At 40.8% G+C, this 25,367-nt stretch overlaps 1 protein-coding gene across 27 annotated transcripts in view; it reads left to right on the top strand.

The window, feature by feature from the left end:
• The window catches only part of QKI (QKI, KH domain containing RNA binding), a 449,819-nt gene that overhangs the window by 254,418 nt on the left and 170,034 nt on the right, over positions 1 to 25,367 (top strand). For all 27 annotated transcript variants that reach the window (XM_072035850.1, XM_072035847.1, XM_072035848.1 and 24 more), the window contains one exon: positions 7,747 to 7,847. The gene's annotated coding sequence lies outside the window, so the exon portion shown is untranslated. The remainder of the gene's footprint in view (positions 1 to 7,746; positions 7,848 to 25,367) is intronic.

Genomic DNA, 25,367 nt, shown 5'->3' with positions numbered 1-25,367 from the left:
TTTAAATAAAATTTGGCTGTAGATGAGTGTTTTATAAATGGAGTACTGATTTCCATTTAGGTGTATTTTTAGTCTCAGGGCTAAATAAAAGAATGTCTCCTGTTTCAAACTGGCAAGGCTGCTTCTCTTGTGGTGGTTTTAATCTAAGGTTGTCAAAGGTGACTGGAAATTCTTGGTGCTCGAATTTAAAAAAAAAAAAAAAAAAGGTTTAATTCTCAGAAGAGTTACAGAGCATATTTTGGAAAACAGACAGTTGAAGGCATCTCAGAAGATGCTTTGTGAACCTGCCTCTCTTTCATGAAAAACTAGATCATAGGCTTTTGAGGAGAGTTATCTGCACTTCCTCTGTTTACATTATCCATGTTAGCTGGTCAATTTAACCAGACAGTGTTTCTGGGTTTCTTTTGGAGCTGGAGACACTGACTATTCCAAAAACCAGTGCAGAGTAATGACAAAAAGAGCATGGAGAGAGAACAGTCAGCTGCCCACAAACGTATGTGTTAAGTGGATGGGCAGTGCAAACACATCTGAGAACTTTTTTAGGTATGTGGGTCCTGGACAGCAGCACTGTTGCTGTTTATAATTAATTATGCAGTTGTATGCAAAACTATCTAAAGTGAATTATGTATCCTAAAATTAGGAAACACATTAAATGGAAATGGAGGTATATGAATAGCGCACCAGCTTCTGCATTTGACCATTACAGCGTGCCTAGTCATCTGCAGTTATTAAGCAAATTCAGGTGTGAATGTAACTGTGGGCATGCATGCACGTTTAGCTCTTTCCATAATTCATCTGGTTGACTGTTGCTTCTTCTAAGAGTATACAGTGTCTTTTAAATCTCTGTTATGCCACATTATTAGTTTTTTAAGGAAAGTCTTTTTTTTAAACACAGACACACGCACACATTTTAAAAGTGTCTTTACATAAAACTCAAGGTACCTTTGACATATTTTAAATATTCAAAACAACTACAACAACAAAAGCAGACTGAGAAATTTTCTCAGAATTGTAACATGGAGAAAAATCCTTGCACTGCAGGCACACGTCTCAGCTACATCATATTCCCACCCCTGTTCTTCTCCTTTCCCATTGGAAACACAAAGAAAGAAAGGTGCTTTCAACACAGCAGAGAGAAAAGATGGTTCAAGTTAGTTTTAGTCTAAAGTCTCATTTTTAGTCTTCTCTATGACAGGAGAAGGAGGCAGTGATTTATGAAATCTGAAATACTTATTTGCTTCTCCCCAGCAAATAGAGGACTTTTCAGCCCAACGCTTCTTCTGGCCAAATGCTGCCATAGCAAGGAAATGGTTTGAGGCTCTCCCTTGTCCAAATGTAGTGAATTTATAATTTATGTATCAATTTCACCTAGCTCTTCTATCAAGGCCTTCTCAGGTTCTTGTATTTAGAGGCCAGAAAGGCCTCTGGTGACCTCCTAAATAAAAGAAGTCATGGAATTCAATCCAGCGATGTCCGCATAAAGTCCCTAGCTTCACTTTGAGTGTAGACTTCAGTGGACATCCAGTTTTGTTTTAAAACATCAAATAATGAGAAATCTACTGTATCCCACAGGAAACTGTTCAAATAGTTATTTCTTCTCTCTCAAAAGCATAAATTTTATGTTGCATTTGAATATTTCTAATTTCAGGTCCCTTGTGTTTCATGTTGCATTATCCAAATATTTTAATATGCATTTAGCATTGGGCTTAGATGAGCCACTTGGAGCAACTGTTGCCTTTGCTGCTTACCTACCCCCTGCCCAGATGTAGTTACCCTCCAGAGCTGGGATGGCTGAATGGCTTCTGAACTGTTGCAGTTTACAATCATAAACTGATCCTGGGCAGTAGCTTGCAGGAATCAAAGACTGAGCTGTTTCTTGCAGTTTGATCCGCTGAAGCTTGTATATCAATATTTTAATGTTACAGACTGAGGTACTTCTCTCTATGCACATAGTTATGATCAAATCTCTTCCTAACCTTCTCTTTGAATAGACTGACCTCTGAATCTTTCACAGTAGAATGTGCATTTGAGACCTCAAATCAGTTTTGGAGACATGGATAACCTTTCTAGGATAATGATTCTGCAAGCTGTGTTAATCTACACAGACATCTCTTCAGTGAAAAAAGGATGAACCCTCCACATGGCTACTTTTTTTTCCAAATAAAATTCCCAATCCTGCAAGTATAACCTGATACCAGACTCCTCCAGAAATTGGGGGTAATGAAGCCTTGATATTTTAAACCCTGGCTAAATACCTCAGAGAAGCAAAAAGTAAATGGCAAAGCTATGGCTATTTGAACTACTTGTTTTACTTTGGTTTTCACTTCTGTAGTGGAAAAAGTTAACAAAATACAAAAATTCAGCATCAAAAACACATTTTTATTTGATTTGCAAAGAGAAGTATTTTATTTCTGCAAGGAACTGGCAGTTCGAAGCAGCTTATTAGGATTGTTCATTTACACACAGAAGTTCACTGGAGTAGCTGTAATACATTGTGTGACCAAATTAATATGTATGAGAACGTCCAATATGTGCATGCAAAACCTCCTTGTTTTTATGGCAGCTCGTTATGCAGCAATTCAATGAAGTCAGCAAAGTAGTCTGAATTCAAGTTACTTTGCAGTGAATTGGAAATCAGGAGGAGTATGAGCTACCTTGCATTGTTGGAGTAGGTGAAGTTCATTAATGTTCATTTTGGGAATGATTTAATGATGAGCAGTTGATACGTTGCCAGCTCGTAAAGTCAGCTCAATATCAACTCATTAGCAAGAATCCCATCTCTGTCTGAGTTGTTATGAGACTTGTACCTTAAACAGTGCTTAAGGGAGATTCATAATCTTATTAAAAGAAAAAAGTCTCCAAAATATGATTTTTTTTTTAAAAAATAGGGTGAGAGTTTATAGAAGTAATGTTGGAAGTGCCTAGAATCAGAGAATCACCCTTAAAAATTAAGCACGAATAACAAGATAAGTCAACGTCTTTCTTGTTTAACACAAAACCACTATTTTTTGAATCTGCTAGAAGTGGCTCATGTAGAAGGCCTGCTATCTTATATTTTTAAATCAAGGAAAATAACACAATTTAATTTAAACCCGGTATACAAAACAAATCAGTAACACCATATCAAAAGCACAGACTACATCTGGTCTCAATCAGTTTATGCACAACATTCAATGCACTTGAAAGCACACCACCCACAGCAACATCTCCCAGCACGCTGAGAGTTTCCAGCTTTACCTTCCTTGCTTTTTTGTTTCCCCTCATTTAGAGTGTGTTCTTTAAAAGCAGACAAATAAACAGACTTCATTTTCATGATTCACATTTTCCATAATCTTGGGTCCAGCACTACTGGCTCCACCTTTTTTTTTAAGCTATTCATGCATTCCTTTATTTATTGTCCAAAGTACCAAGCAATTTGATCTATAAGTCCCATTGATTTGACAAGTTCTTTGCAACTCCTAAGACATTTTGGCCCCACAGACCGACATCTTTTTCCAAGCCTATTATTTGGGCATCCTAGATATCTGAGATTATCTTTTAATTGTTTGTTTAACTAAAGCACTGATGTATTGACTTAATTGTGTCTGTTCTCATTTATCTGCTTAAACAAGCAAGAAATTCTAAAAGATAACAGCACTGTTGATTGACTATATGACGTTTGATCCAATCCATATCAGCCACAAAGTCAGTATTAGGTTTGCAATAAGAAGTCATCTCCAAAATCTCAAGGAACAGAAAATCTGTAGATGCTTGGAAGAAATTCAGTTCCTGCAGTAAAGAGTCATTTGTTTTGGTTTATTTACCCCGGTAACATATATGAAAGCAATGTCAGTAAATCAATTGACAGCAAAAACTTTAGCTCCTAAATAATAATTGCAAAGTAGGATCTGTCAGTTTCATGCCTGGTAAGAAATAATAATAATAAAAAATAGAAATATTAATAAAAAGTAGGAAAAATACTATGACAGTAAGCAGATATATATATATATATATATATATATATATATGAGCAAACTTCTATTATTTGTACTGTGCAGTTTTCTACCTCTTAGAAATGATTCCCCCAAAATATTCAGTCTGACGATCTCATTGTCCTTTGGATGTTTCAAGTTGTCCACACTTTGTTATGGACTTTGGGGATATTTTCCTCAGCCAAATCAAAACAGTGGATTCTTGGTTTGTTTTCACTTCTTTCACATGCCTAGCCAGCTTCTGCAGCTTAAAAAGAGATAGTGCAAGTTGATCATGGTTTTGATGCAGAGGTTTTTGCAGTTTCCCTTTGTAGGCAAGTCAGAAGCTGTGGAAGAAATGGAAAAGAGGAGAAGTGGGGACAGAAAGTCTCAAGGAGAATATGTAGGAAATTCTTGTTAAATTTTTGGATGATTTTATCAGTTCTGAGCACCTTGGAAAAAGCATTTTTTTTTTCTACTCCTGGAATATTATGTTTGTTCGAGTAGAGCCATTAAAAGTGTGGGCATAATAATTTGTGAGGCAGCTTGTGACCCATGTTGCTTTTTCTTGCCTTCTTCACCCTAGTTAAACTTTAAAAGCTTCCCACATTATTTTCAAATGCTTCTTGCAGCTAAGAAGATAAATGCAGCAAATCACCTCCTGTTATAGGTGAATTACAGGTTCTCCCTCCTGGAAGAACCAACAAACATTTTCTGTACAAGGCAACAGTTTGTTTTCATTGAAGCTGAAATGGAAAATGCAGGCAAGTTCTGCAAACTGTTTTGAGAACAGAGACATGGGAAAATGAAGACATTAATGTTTCTGACTGCATCAAGAATAGCTGTCACACTGTCAAAAACATTAATGAACAAATTAGCAATAAATTTCAGCACCGTATCTTCAAGAGAATTGTAACCAACTCACCTGTACAAAATATTTGAGCTGGAGGTGATAAAAGGTAAACTAATGAAATAAAGATAGTGTTACTTCCTGAGCAGTCAAGCTGTGCAGGGCAAGAGAGGCTATGCATTTCTCTCCTATAAGCCACCTCTCTTCCATGATTTGTAAATTTTCCCTGTTTTTCTCATTTGAATAGTCTTATTCAAATGGGTCTCTTAAGTGATAGGAACTACCTAAATATCAAGAACATGTTTCAGAATAAGGAGGTTTATGCTTACAGCTGCCTCTTTTTCATGCTTAAAGTATTTTGTTTTTGTAGGGTTGTGATGATAGAGGTGTTATGGTTTCTTGTGGGATCCAGATGTTTGATGTCAGTGTTAGATGCAGTGGCTGCAGAGCTGCCAGGTCAGCTATAAATGGTACTTGGCCATGTGAGTTAGGGATCCAGAAGGCCAGAGACCATGCTATTACCTTGCCTGCCCTGCTGCTGCCTTACCTGTCAGCCATTGCACAATGCAGCCTGGTGTGGCCACGTCTTTGACCTCAGCTTCGTGAAAAAGCATTGTTTTCTTGCCAGCTGCAGAAGACTCTCAAGACTCTGCTGTTCTTAGTTTCCTGAGCTACTCTTTTCTCTCTCTCTCTTTTTTTTTTTTTTTTTTTTTTTTTTTTTTTTTTTGGGCAAAACAAGCAGAATCTCCTGCAATTGCTCAAGTTTTCCCTTCTGTTGTAAGTTTTAACATTTTCACTATCTCCTGCTAGCCTGAGTTGGTTAGGGAATCAGAGCTTCCTGCTTGCTAATGTCAGACTGTAATGAACGCCTGTTTGACGCTGTGTTGTAGCCTTTCTGATGGATTTGGTTTTGACATAAGCTGGTGAGACAAGCTGTCATTCACCACTCTTATGATGTTTTCCTTGTGAGTGGATTCTTCGGCATCCTTTTGCCCAAAGGACAGTCAGACACTCTTCTCACACCTGCTCTGGTTTCTTCCAGTGCTTAGATGCAGAGAGACAGTCGCTATCCTTTAGAAATTTGCAATTGGCATTAACCTAAGGCACTGACACAGGTATTTTTGTGATCCAAGGTAGACGTTAAACAGCTGAGGTGGGAGGGGGGTGGCCGTACCTATGCATGAAGCTGGTGCACTGTGGAAACCTTAGCTAATTACCTCTGGATGAAGAAACCGTCAAGGTCTGCTGGCCAAGACATTGGAGGCTGTTACCTGAGCAGTTCCCTGGCCCTGGGCAATGAGCCAGCACAGCTTCCAGGCTGTGCCAGCCCATTAGCTGCAAGCTACTAATATGACACATCCCTCACGACTTGTGTCCTCTAAAGCTAGCACTGGATTCAGTCCCAGATCCGAGCTCCTACATCATGTGGCTTTTCCAGATTTTCAGTGTTTAATTAGATCAGCACACACAAAAGCCTAACCATTCCTTGTTGCTTAAAAAAAAAAAAAAAAAAAAAGGCTGCAGATGATGCAGCAGTGCCTGCTTTGCTGTACAGCAGTACTGGTGAGAGGAGTGACCATGACGGGAAGCTTGCTGTGGCGCTGATGCTAATGCCAAAAGAGACCCTTCCAAACATAATGAGAAGGCTGTGTGAGAAAGACATGGCAAGCCCAAGCCCACGCTTTACGGGAAATACCTCCACAGGCCTGGAAAAGTGTTGCTGTAAGTAAAGAGGTCTGGCTGGAATGGGAGAGTAGCTTGGGGGTGGTGATTGTGTGTTAAGACTTTATGTTTCCTAATCATGGCCTGCACTGCCCTGTCACCTTCTGCCCAAGATGAAGACCTCGAGGCAAACTTTGGGGTCCAGATCCCAGCCTCGCCAGCTTAGAGACCAGTGTGTGGGCGTCTGACTGTACGGCTAGCACACATCTGCTGTCTAAAATGACAGCTCTCCGCTCTCGTAAGGTAGTACAAAGCTATTTTAAGCTGGCACAAGCCTTGTCCAGGAAAGCTCAGACAACACTCACACCTCCGAAGTGTGTGGGGGAAAGGCAGCTGAGATAAGCAAACACAGCAGCGAAAGGTCAACATCTCAACCATCCAAAAACCACCACACCTGCCCCACCATGGATATTAATCCCATGGCATAAAGAAACTGTTGGAAGGCCCCTTCCTGTAAGAGGAGTGCTGTCAGGAGTTGGGCTGGGCTGTTGGTGATGGTAATCTATCAGAAGCAGGCTCATATGGGGCCATGGGCTCTGCTGGAGGAGGAGAGGAGGTGCTCACTGGGCAGCAGGACAGGCTGAGGTGGGCCTGCCCTAAACAGCCTACAGTCACCCACACCACTGTTGTGTCAGAGTGCCACAGCTGCCCTCATGGTTTGTTGTTTGACTTTCTGGGGGATTTTAACAGCTCAAACAGTGTGTGTGTGTATGTTTTTTTTTTTGTTTTTTGTTTTTTTTTCTCTTGTCCTAAGAAAGAACATCTGCCTCTGTCTGTAGGATTCACTCAGTCTTTCTTCTCTAAAATCCATAACATAGAAAACCTCCCATTAGCGCACAAGGAATGTGAAGCCTTATCCATGCACAGCCCAAGACCTGTCACACACACTGCATCTCTTAACAGTTGAGCAGTTTCAGCCAGCAGCATTTTTATTTTTTCTTTTTTTAGCCAGTGCTTGTGAACCAGTAAAATGCATTCTACAGAATTGTTCATACCGAAATACAGATGCCTCACACAGATGTGCTACTTAGCCTCCCCTCCTCCATGGTGGGACAGCCCCACCTGGCTATGCTGTGCCCCCTTAAACGTAAGTGATAGCCTATCACCTTCTGTATAGGCAGCAGCAGGTGGCAACAGGTCCCTCACCTGCAGTAACTCAGTTATCAACTATGGAAACAGCCGGGCCTGCTTGTGATCTTTCTATTTGTTGCTGTGCCTTGGCAGATTTTGGTCAAACTTGCAGCTGAGCTGACAGAGGAGCCCTGGAGAGCCCCTTGGTGCCCCTGCCTTGGATTGACTGGAGCGCTTTGGATGGTTTCCTCTTGGTGAGTGAAGCTAACCCATCTAAGATGAGACGGAGAATAACTTCTGTAATCTATCTTGCTTGCTTTTCTGTCATTGTGGACTTCAGTAGAGGCACAATAGCTGGTTGTGAGCGTGCAAATGATGTTTTAACCTTGTATGGCTGTTTCTGTGATAAGTGAGATAAGAAGGAAGGAATTTGATCCATATGTTATTTCAGTTTTCTCTGAATACAACCATGTTGTTACTTAATCTTCTTTAGGATTTTCTGGTACCTGGGGCCTTTTAAAATTCGAGCATGTTGTTTTCTATTCAGGAGCAGACAGAGCATGTTCATTGTGCATCACTATGATTTTCAACCCAGGACAGAGGTAGCAAATGCTGGTACCAATTTCAGTTGACTCTGGCAAATTAGTCTGTGAACTTGGACAGCTTGGTAAAGATTATGTGTCCTATTCGGCTGTTGTGTTGTTAGCATTCCCTGAAGGAGGGAGTAGACTGCTACCAGGCTTGCTTTCTGTCCCCAGAGCTGGCAGCTGGATTTATTGCTGTAGGAGAGAAAGCGCTGTGAGGAAGTCCCTCATCCTGGGGCCATCTATGCCAGTTCTCAACTGTCCCTTGGTCAGAGTAATCATCCCCCCAGCTCACTTGGTGGAAGCTCCCAACCTGATTCTAGTTAAACTGGGCATCTGAGGCCTCAGCTCATGCTGTTTGAGGGCATGGGTAACCTTGAGGTGCCAGAGCTCACAAACTTGCATGGTGAGCCCCAGGGCAGGAGGACATCAAGGTTTGATGGTCCCTCATCTGCTGGGTATGCTGCTGTAGGTAAGCAGCTAAGTCCCAACAGCTGAGCAGCTACTGCTGCCTTGCTTTAAATATTTCAGAAGATAATAGTAACCCATGAAAAGTTACTAGTCAGATCACAACAAGTCTACCAAGTACTTAGATGCCCAAGAGGAGGAAGCTTGTATCTTCTCATGCATGGCTGGTTCAGAGCGCTACATCCCATAAACCTTTTTTTCTGTGTACAATTAGATACAATCTTCTTGAAATATTATTTTTTAAATAAGTCTTTTCTGTTTTGCAGTAGCTTCAACAGTTTTTACAGCCACTGCTTTGTTTGGGTCAGGCTGTAATCTTTCTTTAGAAACCCAATGTCTCAGAAAAGTTATGGGTCTATCAAAAAGCAGCAGTTTAATTTTATAGGCACACCTGTGAATTTAATTCTCTGTCTAAAACTTCTTTTAAGTCCTTAAAGGGTCACTCCAGACTCAAGGGGGGAAGCTATGATTGCATCGTCTCCGTAAACTGCATGATATATAGACATACTGAACCTGACAGCTGAGTGTTCATTAATCCTGAAACCTAGCCAAGTAACTTGTAATTCCAAAAGGCATCACATTTAAAATGAAAAGTTCCCCTTATGATAAATGCCCATTTAAAAAAACAAACACAAAACAACAACAAAAAAACAGTTGTCATCCATTTGTAACTGCCAACAGCTGCTAGTAAGATCAATGGTAGCTAAGTTTTCCTTGCTCAAGGAAACTTTAGTGAACTGTAAATTCTAGGACATGGATATTTTTTCCTCATCTGACACCCCCCACCCTTTTTTTCCTTAAACTGAAATGAAAAAATTTTAGACTACGTTAAATCAGCTCATAGAAAGTGTAATCTATGCTCCTGAGGGCTATGCCGAAGGGGAGAGGAATTTCTGGGCTAGAACAAACCTGTTTTCTAGTCCAGTCAACCAGCTCTGCTTTTAAAGATAATACATTTGAGGCTACCATTATTAAGTGTTGCATGTAAGAACAGTATTTCTTCCTATGGTTTCACCCCTCAGAAACCTCTCTGGTTCATACAGTAAAGTGAGATAACTCTTTGTCTTGGAAAGTGAGGTAGCTGTAAAAGCACATCTTTCTATTATTGTTTTTAGAATGATCTTGTATGGTAGCAAATTTTTAAGTTTAGCTTTCTGAAAAGTGGTGTAAGCCAAGTTAAACTTAAAATTTGCCCAGAAGGAGGGGGGAAAAAAAAGGAAAAAAGAAGAAAGCAGAGGAAGAAAGTGTATTTGTCAGCACAAGAGGCACCTAAAGGTAGAATGCCCATGATCAGATACAGTAAGACAGTTGATCACTGTTTAAATTACTGCAGGAACACGAATGTTTTAGTAAGAGACCTACAGCATTTCTCTGTGTGTTCCTTTTTACCTCAAGCAGAAGTATTTATAAGCCATAGACAAGTCTCTTTATGAGGTACTGATAGCTTGACTAAACAAAAATAGCTGGAATCTCTGGACTGTCTATTCTCTTAGATATTCACTGCAATTTTGTAATTTTTGGCAATTTAGGGAAGGTAAAATTGCCACTCTGTTCAAGTCAATGTGAGTTCTGACATTTATTGCAATGGGGCCAATATTTCTGAGGGAGTCCATTACCTAAGAAGCTCCTTCCTTACAGATGGTAGGTAGTCTATGTGCTTATCTGAATGTGTGTATCTGATTCTGGTGACGTTTTTCTTTCACTTAATACGATGCTTATTAATTCTGCTTTTTGGTGGAACTGTATGTATTTTTACATGTTGAAAAATTCTCTCTATGGCTTTTGAGCCTTGCCCTGATTAGATGTGCGCTTTTAGGAAAGCTTGAATGACAATCCACCTTGGCTACTTGGCATCCTGTAGACAAGCCCTACATTTAACAAAGCTTAGCTAGATAGGAGCTATTTAGAGAGATTACGAGGCAGAACTCTCGACTTTCTTTTCACTGACAAGAAAACAGTTATTAACATAGGACAACTTATGTACCACAGTGTTATACAGTGGAAGCACCAAGGAACTTTGGTTTTACTGGAAGGTAAATTAGCCCAGGTCAAATCACAAAGGTCTAGAATAGTGCTGACCATGTCTAACTGTTAGTGAAACCTGCCAGGACCTGTAGCTCTGTGTATTTAATGGCTAGAAAACCACATTGCTTATCTAACTTTCAATAAAAACCAAACATCCTCATCCCACCCTGTGCATTTGTGGCAGAGAGTGACCTCAGTCCTGAGAGCTAGGGAGACGTGTTAGTCTGATGGCTTCAATCAAGAATTCTCTTTATTCTCTGTAATTGAATTTTGTCTGAGACAGAAGTAAGGAAAGAAACACAACATGAAGACTAGAAAATGAGACAGGAAGTGCAAAGGGATGGAGGAGAGATACAAAAAGCTTGGTTACTATAAAATTCCCGTGAAACGCCCTGAAGAATTCCAATTTATACTTTGTCTTATTTATACATCTTAGCACTGTTTTCTGTTTTGTTCTTTAGCTCTAGAAAATGATAATTGCTCCATACATTGTAAATACCTAATGGTTTTAATAGGTTAAATCTCTGGTAATGTCTATGCGACCTAATAAAGCTGTGTAGTTTTTAATCCAAAGCATTAGGATTTCTATTCTTACTGTGTTGGTGCGAGAGAATATGACAACAAGGGAAACAATTCTAAGAGCATGCAAACAAAATCCAGGAAAGACTTGTGAGTCTTCTGACTCAGAATAAAATGAATTTATAATGAAACAGCCTTCACAAAAGGGAGCCTTTGATTCTTCACTGAATGTTATTTTCTAGAGGTATTTGACAGTGTTGCTCATATCTTGGAATCTAGAGAACAAAGAGAAATGATTTTCATTTCTTTCCCACTAAAACATTCCCTTGATGTTTGAGTTCAGTTTTGGTAATACTCTAATAGGTTGCACTTATATATGGCTTTCCATTTTTAAAGCTGTAGTTTCATATGCCTGCTGCACTAAACCTCACATACCCTCATGGCGTTGAGCAGTAGCAATTACTTTGAGTCACAGGAATGAAAACTGAGGCACTGAACATGATTTCCTTAGTGTACCACAGTACATATGAGTTACATTTGAGAAGACAGTCCTACAGACTTCTGTCCTGGCCTTTTCCCTCCACTTGTGCTGTGAAGCTGGATACCCATTTGACTTACTGTGATCCCTTCTGCCTGGGTAGACTTTGTTCTTTTCCAGGGTAAGACCCTAGGACTGCAAGAAAAATTATCAGTGAAGGGTAACAATGAAAAATAACAATGAACTTGTCTGTGGATTGGCACCAAGGGCAAGTTAGGACAGAATATGGCACAGAGCTTAGGGTTTTGACAGGTGTGGGTGGATCTTGCTATAGCAGTTTAGGCAAGTAGTTGAGCTGAAAAAGGTTGTAGGGTTAGATATCTTTAGGAAAATTTTACATGCGTATTTTCATTTCTCTGTTCTGCTCTTGGCCTCTCAGAGGCAGTATGTAGGGCTAACTAGACCTCTAGGCTGAACCAGCATGATGGATTTTGCTGTCCACAGGCTCTTGCTGTCCTTCTCATGGCTGTGAAGGGGGGAGAATTTACCATTGCCTCAGCTGTTCATGTGCAAGCCACTTGGAACAAAAGCAAAAATGCCAGTCTGAAGTGTGGCTAAGGCAAAGACACATGGACTTGTCAATAGGCCCCTACAGAGAGGGCAACTTCTGGCAGAAAGAGTGGTCAGCTGGAATAATAACATCTTAACATGCTGTGTGTGTATATAAGGAACTTGCAGAGTTGAAAAAGAATGTTCATTGAAAAAAAAAAATCTGTGTGAATTGTTTCATTTGATGTCTGTCTCTTTATTTTTTTTTTTTAAATGAAAATAAGATTGACTTTTCTTTTGCAAAGTCTTGAAAAAGATGATAATCAACTTCTAGGTGTACTTGCTACAGAATGTTTGCATGTTGTAAGCTGCATTCACTTCTAATTAAAATCACTGTGACTGGCTTATGAAGCTGGATTCCAAGAACACTAACGCTGAGCTGGGGACAGAAACAAAAACTTCTGAGAACTTTGATTTTGTGTTATACAGGGCATTTGAAGATACTTTCTGAATTGCTGCTTCCTTTACTATAAAACTGCCTATCAAATTCCCTTTATATGTGCTGTTATCAGGCACCAAATAAGTATTCTGTGTAGTTACTATGCTCCTTGCTTTCTCTGTTGTATACCTGTAAATGCCTACTGATTGCCTGAGAAGACGAGAAATTGTTTTATGTAAGGTCCAGTACAGTCAGGTCTCTTGCACAGTTTCTTTCTGTATCATCAACATAGTTATCTTGGCAGGAATAATTTTGTTCTTTTACATGCAGATAAATATGGTAGGATTGGAATATGAGGCTGCATCCACAATATCTTGAAGGTATTGCACTAGATTAAATAACATATAGGACTGAATAGACAAATGCCTGTCTAATCTCTTTTTGTTATCTTTACTCTTAACAAAGTCTAAAGTGGGGTTTTCCTTTCCTCAAGCTTTGAGGAACTGCTTCCCTGTTCTTATACTGATGCTTTATTGAAGCACGAGTGGTTGCCAGCACTGGATCTTACCTCTGAGTTGAAGGGTTAACTCTCCTCATTGACAAGAAATTTAAGCTGTGTTAGATCTCACTGGAAGTTGTTTTTCTTTCCTCCCATTGTAATCATGAACTTTATTGGAACATAATTGGTTCCAGCAAGGAATGGTTATATGGTGGAAGCCAGAACAAGGATTTGTCTGTTGGTTAGTGTGGCTTTCAGAGATTCATCTACCAATTACGGTCTCCATCTTGCTCTTGAAACAATGTTGGGGTAGGTGGATGGGATAAGGAAACCCAAATCTTTGTCAATCCTGTAAGTGTTGCATACAAGAAGCTAATTCTAATGGTTGCTCTTTGGTTATTTACACGGTGGTCTTTAGCCGTCCGTTTTTGTGATGCCTACGGAGTTGTAATGTGATGGCTGCTTCCTAGGTGAATCAGGGTGTTATTGAATCATGGGCTAAGAAGGGATTTCTTTACAGGTGTAAAATAGCAATATTCATTCAATTGAAAAAAGTCTACTAAAATAAACAGTTCACCTGTGCTTCAGCTGACCTCTGGAAATACTCCATTGCTCTTCCACATGCTGTGCTTAGATTCTTAAAGTTTTCAATTCAATAGCACTTCCTTCAGCACGTTCCACTCTTTTTTCCCTATCTCTTGTACAGTTTGATTCTCCGTTAATGAGAGGGAAGTCTCTTAGCATTGTTAATTCCTTCATCTTGTGACTCTTCAGTTGGTTGAATAATGAGAACCTACTGTGCTTTTCAGTTATTCTGGGTAATAATAGTCCTAATAGTTATTTGTAAAAATATTTTTTTTCATAAATCTGCACCTTTATTCCCCCACACTTCTCCCCCCTGCCCTTTCCTAAAAAAAAAAAAAAAAAAGAGCTGGGATAATGGGAAGAAATGAGTCACTGTCTTGCTAATGCAGTTTCTAATAACTTAACAAGGGCTTATGAACTTTTAAAGCTTTAATTACTTTGTGGCAGGATACGCATATATACGCTATGTATTTAAGTTTTCCACTTTTTCCCCTGCTATTACCTTTGAGATCACACAGGCAGCACAGCTGTTTGTGTATCTACCATAAATCTGGAAAGCACAAACAATTTTTTATTTTTATTTTTGTAGTACCACAGATACATGTATTTATGCAAGCCTGTTAGCCTGGTTGCATCATCTCAGATGGTGAGCATACAAACCCAATGCCTGGGAGAGGGGACTGCTTGACTATGTGCCCAGAACAGGATCACGTACGGGGTGGGACTAAGTAGCATCTGGTGAATGGGTAGGTGGGGACTACAGCTAGCTTCCTCCTCTCATTCAGTTCACACCTCAGAGCTGTGTTTGAAGTATACTTGTTTTTAAGGAAATCCTTACTTAATATGCTAACCTTTGTCTTGTTGGTGTTTGGCCATGACTTCCCATCCACAAGTCAATACCACATGGGTTTGACCAACGATCCTATTTTAGCCCTCAGATTTGTCAGAAATAGTTGAATTTTATCTAAATAATAGATTACATGCTATTTGGCCTAGGTTCTTGGAAAGCCTTACAAATGTTGTCCATAACTTGAAATAGCTGTTTTTCTCCTGCTTTGGGATTTTTAGTTTGGCAGTTTCATGCTATAGTCATATCTTTTTTTTTTTTTTTTTTTTCTTTCTTTCTTTCTTTTTCCTGCCAGACAAGTCTAAAGTGCAAAGAAGATTAATAGCTTTTATGGCCCTCCATGTAACTATTTGATCTTTCCCTTGCAGTGAGCAAGCCAGAGAAGTCCTGGCATGGTTTCTTTTCCCACTTCCTTCTCTTGGCATCAGTATGTGGTGGGAAGGAGTACATCAGGTTTGCTTTCCCTTTCCAGTCATGCTCTACAGCTCAAGGCCTAAACGTTGTGATGAAATTTGTTATGCCTCTGACTTTCTTCTCTTTACACCATTCCCTCAGGAAAAACTACCAAACAGCTGCCTTCATTATGCTGGATTTCTCTCTTGCCTGGGTACTGGCATCCTACTCTTCAGAAGTCACTAATAAACAAAGAATTGTTGCCTTCATGTTACATCCCACTGCCATTAGATTTGTATTGTCCAGCACTATCTTTAGGATCCTAAGGGTATGACTAATCTGATGCAGGATTCTGCTCTAGCAATTGTCCTGTAGGGCAAGCTGATTAAGGATGGCTTTCAAAATAGCAGATTAGTAAATCCAAAGACTGCATTATGTTCACAGATAAAATGAAACCTTCATTTTCCCCACCTTTGGGGACATTTGAAAGGGGGGTGGTGGGGGGGGAATTGTTCTGGATTGAAGCAGACTTCTTGAAATATCTGTGGGGAAAAAAAATGGAAAAACTGGATCTGAAAAAAATGGAAACAGAATTTCAGCGTAGCATACAACTCCAAAACTTGGAGATCCAAGACAAGGTCTATAGGCAGGATGGGATTCCAAAGCTTCTGGGACTTCTATCTCCCCTTTAAGGACTACTGGCTCAGCTGGGACCTCATGGCTCTGTATCAGGGAGCATGGGAGACATCTTGTTTTGCTTCAGGAGCATTTGCCCAAATCTTCTGTTCCAGGTTCTGCATGGGCAATTTGGCACTGAATCTGGCAAGCTCCTACTCTTCCATTGGTAAATGGCTGAGACTGCTGCATTCCTATGGATGTTTTGATTCACTGGAAACAGCTGTTTTTCAGCAACAATAAAATACTTTGTTGATATGTTTTATTTCATAATTACGATGTCCCAAACCACAAAAATGGCAGACACATCTTAACTACTGTTGTATTCAGCCCTTTTTTTTTTTTTTAAAAAAAAAAAAGGAGCTTCTACTAATTGCCTCGTTGTTTTCCACTCTCTTTTCTTTTTACCACAGTAATAAATACAGTGTACTCAAAGATGTCTTTCAGTTCCTCCTGAAAGGAGAGGTAATTACTGAAAGCCAGTTCTCTCATACTTGCAAAAACTTGAACGCCATACAGATCTATAAGACCTCAACATCTCTCTTGTCTCAGGTGAAAAATGAATCCCATTCAATGATTGACCTTCCTACGAACAGGAACATCTCCAGAAAGACATCAGATCTATTGGTTCCCAGCTGCTGCTAGGTAAAAATCATTATTAGAGCACACAAGGGAAAACTAGTTGTACTGCAGAGGCTTAGCTCAATGAACGTATTTCTCAGGAAAAAATCCCTTAAATAATGTGAACAAACCTGTATACAGTATGTGATTTCATGCTTAAGCCTTTGAGGGGAGAGGGCTATGGCTCAAACCTGATAGGACTTGTGGTAGAAGTCAAATAGTTTTATTAAAAAAAAAAAAACAACTGAGAAAAAAAACAAAACTCAAAGTTCAGCTTTAATTTACTCTGCCTGTTCTAGAAAGGAAAATAGATAGTTCAGGGTCAGAAAGTCTCTCCTTTTGGAAGGCAAGTTGCTTGCTTTCCCACTTCTCTCCTCATGTGCAAATGGAGATGGTGTGTGCTCAGTCTGCATAATAGATTAATTCCATTAATCACTTAATTCCTCATTAAAAGAGTAGCTGATGATTCTTACCAAGGCCTCAAGCTGCAGGAAGATTCTTTTGGGGTGGAGGAAGTGCAATGGACATCAGGGTTGTGGAAGAAGTGGCATGATGGCATGTATATCTATCCTTGGATATAAATATAGCAGAAGAAGCGGGATCTTGGTCTAGTCCTTTAACATTTCATTTAAATGACCTGAATTGCTTGATGACTCTGGACATGGAATCAGTGAATTTACAGCTACTCCTAGTAGTAGAATGAGGTGAAACTTCTGAGCCTTGGCATCATGTACCCTTGCACTGTTTTTTTTAAAGTTAGGCAGCCTTTGGAGTAAGGAGACTTCTTGTCCCACCTTTCTCACCAAAACAGGTCCTAATGGATTTGCCCAATTCTGTCTCAGCATCTTCAAAGCACTACTAGATAATGGTGAGTTTATGCTATTTCCTGCTCCCTGAAAAACAGCAGAAAGGAAAAGCACTCTCTACACTTTTAAAAGAAAAATGTTACAGGTAATGGTATTTCTGAGACTGAAAGAAGAAACAATCATTCAATAAATGTTAAATTCTCACTTCTCTCATTAATATTTCTCACCAACGCACACATACACATGTAACCCTCCTTCCCATGCTCATACTAAAGTCTGTCCTCTGGTGAAATGCAATATAAAGCAGGATATACAGCAGGAATCTAGTAAAAGACTGTACTTGGTAATCCAATTCTGGGTTGTTTCTTATCCTTTATTGCTCCTTTTTTGTCCTTATTGAGACTCCAATGTGTTGTCTGTATTATTTTATATTCCCCCTGCTTGCTTTCTGACTCTTATTTCTGTTCCTTTCCTCCAGAACAAGAAGTTCAGGTTTTTGGTTGGCTAAGAAAGTCACACCATTTATAGTCATCCAACTTTTTGATTGCTGTGATCACCTACCGGATGACTTTGCAACTTCAGGGCTTGCATGAGAGCATCCCATGGGAGAGGCAGGCAGAGCTGGCTTCTTTAGATTCCGGTTAGGTAAAATCCTCTGGTTATTGTCATATAGCAGAATGAATACAGAGGGTTATTGTCCATTGGATAGTGAGTCCTTAAAATAAAATTTCTATCACTTTTTATTACTTTATATTTTGTACTCTCTTCTTATAAAAGACCATTCAGGTGGTGATCTAAGATTTACAGTATTATTCAGCCGCAAAGCTGGAGCATATGATGACAGGAATTCAGATATGAGTTTGCTGGTACAATAAGCCTTTGTAGATAATGCTAGGGAGAAAAAACTATTTTTAATGAAAAACAATTAACGTGAACTTGGAGTTCTTCATCACTAATTGTCCGCAGAATTACTTGAATTTTTGGAACTTTGGGGGTTTGGGGGGGACAGGGGGAGAGGTGCTGTCTGCTGGCATTCAATATTTCCATGAATTACTTTGAGTTAAGATTACGTTCTTGTCCCTGGATTTATACTCTGTGAAATCAGTAAATGTTGTGGAAAAGAAGCAGAGGATAAATGCTGAGGGTTTGCCTTTACTGCAAAGCTGAGGTAATATATCTTTACATTAAGTCAATACAGTTTAAGAGATTGAGGATACACTGAAATTACGCTCAGGTGGCTACATCCATGTCAGTGCTGTGCTTGCTCAAGTATGTATGAGGCTGAGACTTCTGGGGCTCTTACCACCACCGTTGTTAATGAGCTGAGCTGTTCTCTATGGTCCCACTGGAGGACTAGGGGAGGAATTGGAGATAGTGGCCTTGCAGCGATGTGCCTATTCCACTCTGAAGTGTGATTATGCAAATGAGTCATTTGTACTGTTTGAGCTGGCCTGTGTAAGTTAAATATGCTGTAACACACAAGCTGTTTTTGTTTTATTTTTTTTTGTTTTGTTTTCAATAGCAGCCAAGTTCTCATGGACAAGCTGCTCATCAGAGCTTGCTCAGAACAATGCAGATTGAGGCTGCCTTCATGCTCAGCAGGAGCATCAGCAGAGATACCTGAAAGTCATCTTCAATAACTAGGTTCAGCTTGACTCAGCCTTTGTGTCTGGATCAGCAAGCACATTCTTGCTGATAATGGCTTTTTTTTAAAAAACTTTATTAAGACATGAATGCTAGTGTTGCTCCATTAGAAGTTTTGTTGTCATTGCCTGTGACTAATTACTGTTCCCTTACAATCACTGGCACATGAATTTTTCTTAATTTTTGGGCATGTCTTGTATCACTGTAACTAAAGCCTGCACTGCCAGAATGCATGCTGAGCTGAGGAGTCATGACTTCTGTCAGCTTTTTTCCTCTGCTTCCTGGTTTGATGTGTATTCATTTCATGTTTTTAGTTCTTCTTCCTAAAAGCTACTTACTAGAAAGGAAGTAATCACATGAAAGGTGCTTGTGTGAGTCCTCAGTTGTAGATGTGATTAGAATACAAGATTACTTGACTGCTAAAATGGTTGGTCATGCCACGGAAGTACGGCCACATCCATTCGACAGGCCTCATCAGGAGACTAGAAGAGTGTGGGGCTGATACCTGGAAGTGTCCCACTTTACTGTATTAATCAAGGATTACTCTGAAGAGTCTCTGCTGGTCAACAGCTCATTCTATGAAGATAAAGTTCAAGACTTGGGGATCTCTGTACAAGGATTTGAAAGCCATTGTGGGATCTCTGCGCTCATTTGCTGCATAATGCAGCCCAAGGGAATGGGCTGGAAGTAATTTCCATTTGAACAGTTTGGTTTCTAGAGCAATGAAGGGTTGGGAATAGATAATGGGACTTCTTGAGAGAAGGTAGAGTGAAATATCAGGGAATTTGAAGGTCTTTGCAGTTTTGAGTGCTTTGAGAAGCCATGGTTGCTGTTTTTCTTCCATGCTTCACCTTTCCCTTGACTGCCTCGCTATCTTCCTCTTCCTGAAGATACTCATCCCTACTGTGTCTCTTGTCTGTTGTCGTTTCTTATCCTAAGTCAGGAAGAGACATGCCTTTTTCTCTCTGCTGGGGTGGAGAGATGCGGGGGTGCAGAGCCTGGTCCTGCTGTGCCATGGTAAGGAGGAGCAGAGCCAGGCTGCAGATCTCAAGCAGAGACTGCAGAAGTGCTGCTGTTGGCAGGGTGGTCCCCATGCATGTGATCCCACTTCTGATGGAGGCATTTCTGCAGGTGTGTGGTGGCTGTTCAGACTGGGATGAGTATTTCTTATCTCCTTAGATACAAAATAGGCAGATAACTGCTCACTGCAGGGTGCTGACCTAAACAGCTAACTGCTGTGCTGGTGGCTTTTTTTTTTTCCTGCTGTTGCCAATATATTAACATTGTTATTAAGGAGAATAGAAGTAGCAAAAATTACCTGGCTCACCTAGTTCCTCCTGACTGCAGGCAACCAGAGAAGAGATGTTGGTTCAGAGAGCATCTGCTTCTCTGGCTTCCCAAGTACCCTGTCATAAGCAGGGCACCTTTCAGTAATGAAGGTCAAGATTCATTTCTGCCCAGAGTACAGCAGTTCATAAGGATTCCACAATCTAGATGGTCAATTAATTTAAATGTTAATAAGATTCCAGTTCTGTTTTGAAATGTAGAAAGGATCTTGTGGCTTTATCCTTCAGTTCACTTTCTCTTGTTATTTATAATTTTGCTTTAGAAGTTCAAGTCAGTTTTGTAGATAAGAAGCACTCTTATTCTGGCTGGGGTGAGAGACTTTTCTGGATGTTCTTTCCAGAGGAGCATGTGCTGAATGTGAGAGATTCAGACAGGGGCAGCAGAGCTCTCCTGTGCCTTCCTGGACTCACTCCATCCAGGACATCATCCTTTATTTTGCTTTCAGAGCTACGGTCCTGAGAACAAAGGCCTGTTTTACTGAGGCAGGCTCTTACAAGACATAAAATGTACCTGTGAGACCTCCACAAGTGGCCACTGGGGACTCACTACTAGGAGAGGGTGAGTTTAAGATAACAGCATAGTTTCTGTGGGAGCCTCATACCACTTAGAGGATGGTGTTTTCCCCAAGATGTCAAGCCAGTACCAGAAATAGAAGCAGTCTGCAGGCTGCCTCTGTGTACCCCAGGGTTTTAATAACTTCATAACAATGACATGAGTAACCCTGTGAGTGCTTTGTAGCGTTGACAAGAAGCTGGAGATAGCGGTGTACATGGTTTTCTCATTACGTATTCTAGATGCAGCAGGGCAATGAAACATGAATCCAAATGTATACGGTTTGAATAAAACCCAAACTATTCTACATCACTCTGGCATCTCTTTTGGATGTATGTATTAGAATGAATAGACATCAAAGTGGAAAGGTCCTGCTAATATTATTAGTTACTGGTTTGTTCATTGCAGTGATCCAGAGTTCCCAGTATATCTTGACCCATCTATGACCGCGTGCGCACACTAAAAAAAGTTCCCATCACTACAGCCTCGGATTACAACATGAGACAGTGATAACTATTTTGAGTTTAGGGACATTTGCAGTCCTCTCCTGAAACAGTAGAAATGGCTGAACCCTTTGGGGCATCATGAAGCTTTTCTGGCAGAGGTCTAGATTCATGTTAGTGCCTGGGCTATGGGGGACGTCCTCCATGCTTCAGATATCCATAGTGCAGAAGAACCACTTGGACTCAAAAATGGCAGGGGAGAAATACATGGAGGAAAAGTTTGTGTTACACAAGTTAGCTGTAATCCTGCAGCTACGGGGGATAGAGGTTTTTTAAGGTTGTGTGATGGTAGGAAGATGCAAATGAAATGATCTGTCGTGTGACACCCAGTGAATGGGACTTGGTGTTCCTTGACAGGGAGCAGGATTTCTATAAGAGATACCAGGATCCACTGCCAATTCTTCCTCCTGATAGAACAATTTGCAAGATCCTAAATTTTTGGGAACTATTCAGTTCAGAGAGAGTAGCAACACAGCTGAAAGTGTTACATAAACAACATATGTTAGATGTCTGATGTGCAGAGCTGGTTAGCTCCACACAGAGCAGTAAAATTGCATAGAATATAATAGGCCAATCTCCAACTTTAACAATGCAGAAGAGCACTAAAAAGCAGAAAGGTGAACCTCTATTTAACTTTATAGTAAGGTTATAGGCTTTCCTTGTATTCTGCTGGATGTTTGTATAAGAGAAACTGGTACATGAGTCGGATTTCAATGAAACCACTCAGTCAGAATGCAGGGTCAACAATTAGTCTTAGTTTCCTCTAAAATAGCTTTTTACCATCTAAAATGTAGTCATCGGGTCTCAGCCAGCTGTCTAAGCACCCTCTATAGCCAGAAGAGGTGCGTTCTGAGGGCAGCTCAGCACTCTGTGGAAGGATGTGTAAAATAGGCAGAATGGTTTGTCACTCAAATTTAGCTTGCTCTAGCTGCAGAGAAAGCCATAGATGACTTGCTTAAATTTACATAACTACCCTTTGTATAGTTATCTAACTGAGGGGAGTCTTGCCTGTAGTGACCAAAAAGCCTCTGAGCAGGGTGTCTGGGCAGGACTACTCACAGACCAGTGCTGGCTGTGTTGCAGGTCCTTGAGTTACTGCTTCAAAGTCCAGCCTTGCAAGGCCTGCTGCAGCTTGTGCTGAGTCCTTCATCTTCGTGACACTTAACGAGTTACTGCATCTGTACTAAAAAGCCCTCTGAAAACTGTTATTTTTCTCAGTCTTGACTTGCGTGTTCTCAATCGATTGCAGTTTCTGCTTTGTCTCCAGATTCATATTCAAGTGCTGTCATATTTACTGGTTTTCTTATGAAATGTGCGGCTGGTGTTCTGACAACTGAGTGCTGCCTTGGTGGTGGCATTACTGCAGGGCATTTGTGCTGTGTCTACGATGACAGGGCCTGACATTCAAAGCTTGGCTTCATCCAGTTGCTTGAGGGGGGTTGAGAGCAGATTCTTGCCTGGGAGCTGCAGCCTTGATGCCAAATCTTTTAAGGAAGTCTGTATCTCGGAGGTGAGAGCTCCCCTTCTTCCTACTCATTAGGTGGTAGGATCTGCTACAGTGCTTCGACTTCTACAATGCCAGAGGCAAGAGCTACCGCTGCTTTTTGCATTTTTACCTGAATCATTGGCATTCTACCTCTCTGCATTTGAGACTTGGATTAGGTATCAGATTCAAGAAGAGGCTGGGAGACACAGAAGCGTGCTGACTGCTTTCTAAATCAACCCTGATTAGACATGAAGAAAAATATTTTGTTTATAATACACATTTATGAAAGCACATTACCTTTTTTACCAACTTATAATTACTGAGGCAAAATGTATCGTTCTTTGCATTTGGGAGAGGCATTGTTAAAGCTGCCTATGTCTTTTTTGGATTTCTGAATATTTATTTTCTGTGGTTTTTTTTGTTTTTTTTTTTTTCCCATTCTCTTCTTGATACAGTTGATCTTAGCACCTTGCCTAGCCCTTGTATTGCAGAGAAGAGACAGAAACAGAACGTCATACCCCTGCTCATTTGGAAAGGAGTTTTTTCCCTTGCAGTGAGGAAGGGGGTGACAGCTCCTCAAATGGTGGAGGGGTAGAGAGGGGAGTGAACAAGCTTGTGAGGGGAAAACCCAAGCCAGCTGTTACTGCAAAGTCACTGTGGTGGTAGGAACCTTACGTACCAGAGCAGTGTAAAGTACTAGAAAATAAGTAAAATTATATTTGCGTTCTCTCCACCCTGGAAAAAATCCTGCATAAGCATGTGGATCAAAATGAAAACAGACCTCAGCCTCCTAGTGACTCCAGGTCTCCCTAGTGGGCAAGTTTGCTGCCTTTTTTCCTCCCTTTGCTACTTCCCTCTACTTCCTTGCTCTCCTAGCTGAAGAAAAATGGTTTTCCCCCGTCAATCTATCACGTTTTCTGCACTCCACTCCAGCTGACAAATCAAGCCTTTCATAACTTTCATAATCCCATTTCCACTCACCTAATTGCTAACTGTGATAACCTGCAGAGGTATCGTTTTCCTCTCTCTCCCTTGTTAGATCCTACATAATTTTAGACCATAAATAATACTTTGATATACCTCTTCAGAAACTGCTAATAAGCAATGATGCTCTTGGCTACTTCTCACAGTTATCTATATCCTGATATGGCTATGTGCTCAAAGGCAAAACAGAATGTTTCCAAATACCCACCTCTCCTTTTGTATTGGCATTTTGAGCATGAGTGTACACTTTGAGTCTGCAAGTGGCCTCACAGCACATGAGTATCTTGGATATCTACACAGAGCAGGTACTTTCCCCCATGTCTTTGGGCTATATGAGTTGTTCTGGATTCGTTCAGGGCTTGTTTTACATAGAATGATCTATGATGGGAAAGGTGAGCTCTGCCTCTAGTAACTGTCTTAAGACTGCTTTTGCTGGGCTTCAACTAAACCATGTACAGCTTCATTTCCACTCGGTGTCCCTCGTGCTTCCCCTGCCTAGCTGTATATGGCACAAGGCCAAAACCAAACATGAAAGCCCATGCCCCTTTGGGGAAGAAATGTACCAAATGCCCCTAGTTCTTCCCAGAGTGAGAGCAATGGGAGAAGAGGTCGCTGGGCCTCACGTTGTGGATCTTGGATGGGAGCACCCTACAGCATCAGTAAGTAGGAAGTGGATTTGTGGAAGGTAACTCGCTGTACAATCCCTGTAGCTGGTGCTGTTTGGTAGGATCTGACAGCAGGACTCTACAGGGACTCAAAACAAACAAACAAAAAAAACCACCCCAAAACTCATGAAAAATTTCTTAGCCCTCTAGCTGTTGCTGCATATTACCAGAAGGGCCTTTGGGGTTGGTGTCTTCTAGAACCTCCCATCCTTCTGCCAGCAGCCCTGTAAAGTAGAGTCCTGTTCATACCATGGAGTCACATTCTTCAGCAGGCCCTCCTCCATGCTGTGCAATAATGTTTGGAGACAGTTGAAAAGGGAACAGGTTAAAAAACTACTAATTGTAAACACAACAGGAACTTTGAGATGCTGCAAAAAGTAGCAGAGAGGAATGAGCCCAGGTCCCTGAATCCCACCAGCGCCTTTGTGTGCCCACCATAGGCTGCTGAGGTGCGGAGGTAGGCCAGGGATTACTTGTGCTGCTTGTATTATGGTAGTGCCCAGAGGTCTAACTCAGGAACCAGTTCCTCACTGTGCAAGCCATCGTTGGCACTCCCAGATTGCCACTCACATGAAGAAATAGGCCCTGTCCTGGTTTAGCTCACATGAGGATTGATTTTTTTTTTTTTTTTTTTTCCCTAAGAATTTCCACTGCTGTAATTACACAGTGTTAACTAAACTGAAATTATTTATACAGCTCTGACTGAAGTAGTTGTTCCTCACAGGTAGCTCCTGGTCAAGGCACTATTGTTTGTGCCTCTTGAATGTCCGCAGATGCCATTCCTGGAAGGAGAAATCAACTGCTCCCAAAGGGCTGCCCTACCCAAATTTGCTTAGGCCTGTATCGTGAAAGGAGCTCGGGCACAGGGGCCTGCGCGTGAGGCCTTGTCAGTGAGGGAAGCTGAATCATGGGTAAAGCACACAAACAAGGAGGCACACAAAATCCAGATAGCCCAGTGTTTGCTGAGTGGTGCTTGCAAGGCTTTCGTCAGGCAGTGTGCTTGTGAAAGGCTTGCAACCCAGAGCGAGGCTTCTGAGTATTCCTGCGCTATCGGGGGAGGCTGCTGGTATCTTGCCTGAATTTTTGTGTTTATCTTCTCTTTGAT

This window comes from Anas platyrhynchos, chromosome 3, assembly GCF_047663525.1.
Source record: "Anas platyrhynchos isolate ZD024472 breed Pekin duck chromosome 3, IASCAAS_PekinDuck_T2T, whole genome shotgun sequence".
Classification (NCBI taxonomy): Eukaryota; Metazoa; Chordata; class Aves; order Anseriformes; family Anatidae; genus Anas; species Anas platyrhynchos.
This window is presented reverse-complemented; position numbering and strand designations above follow the sequence as displayed.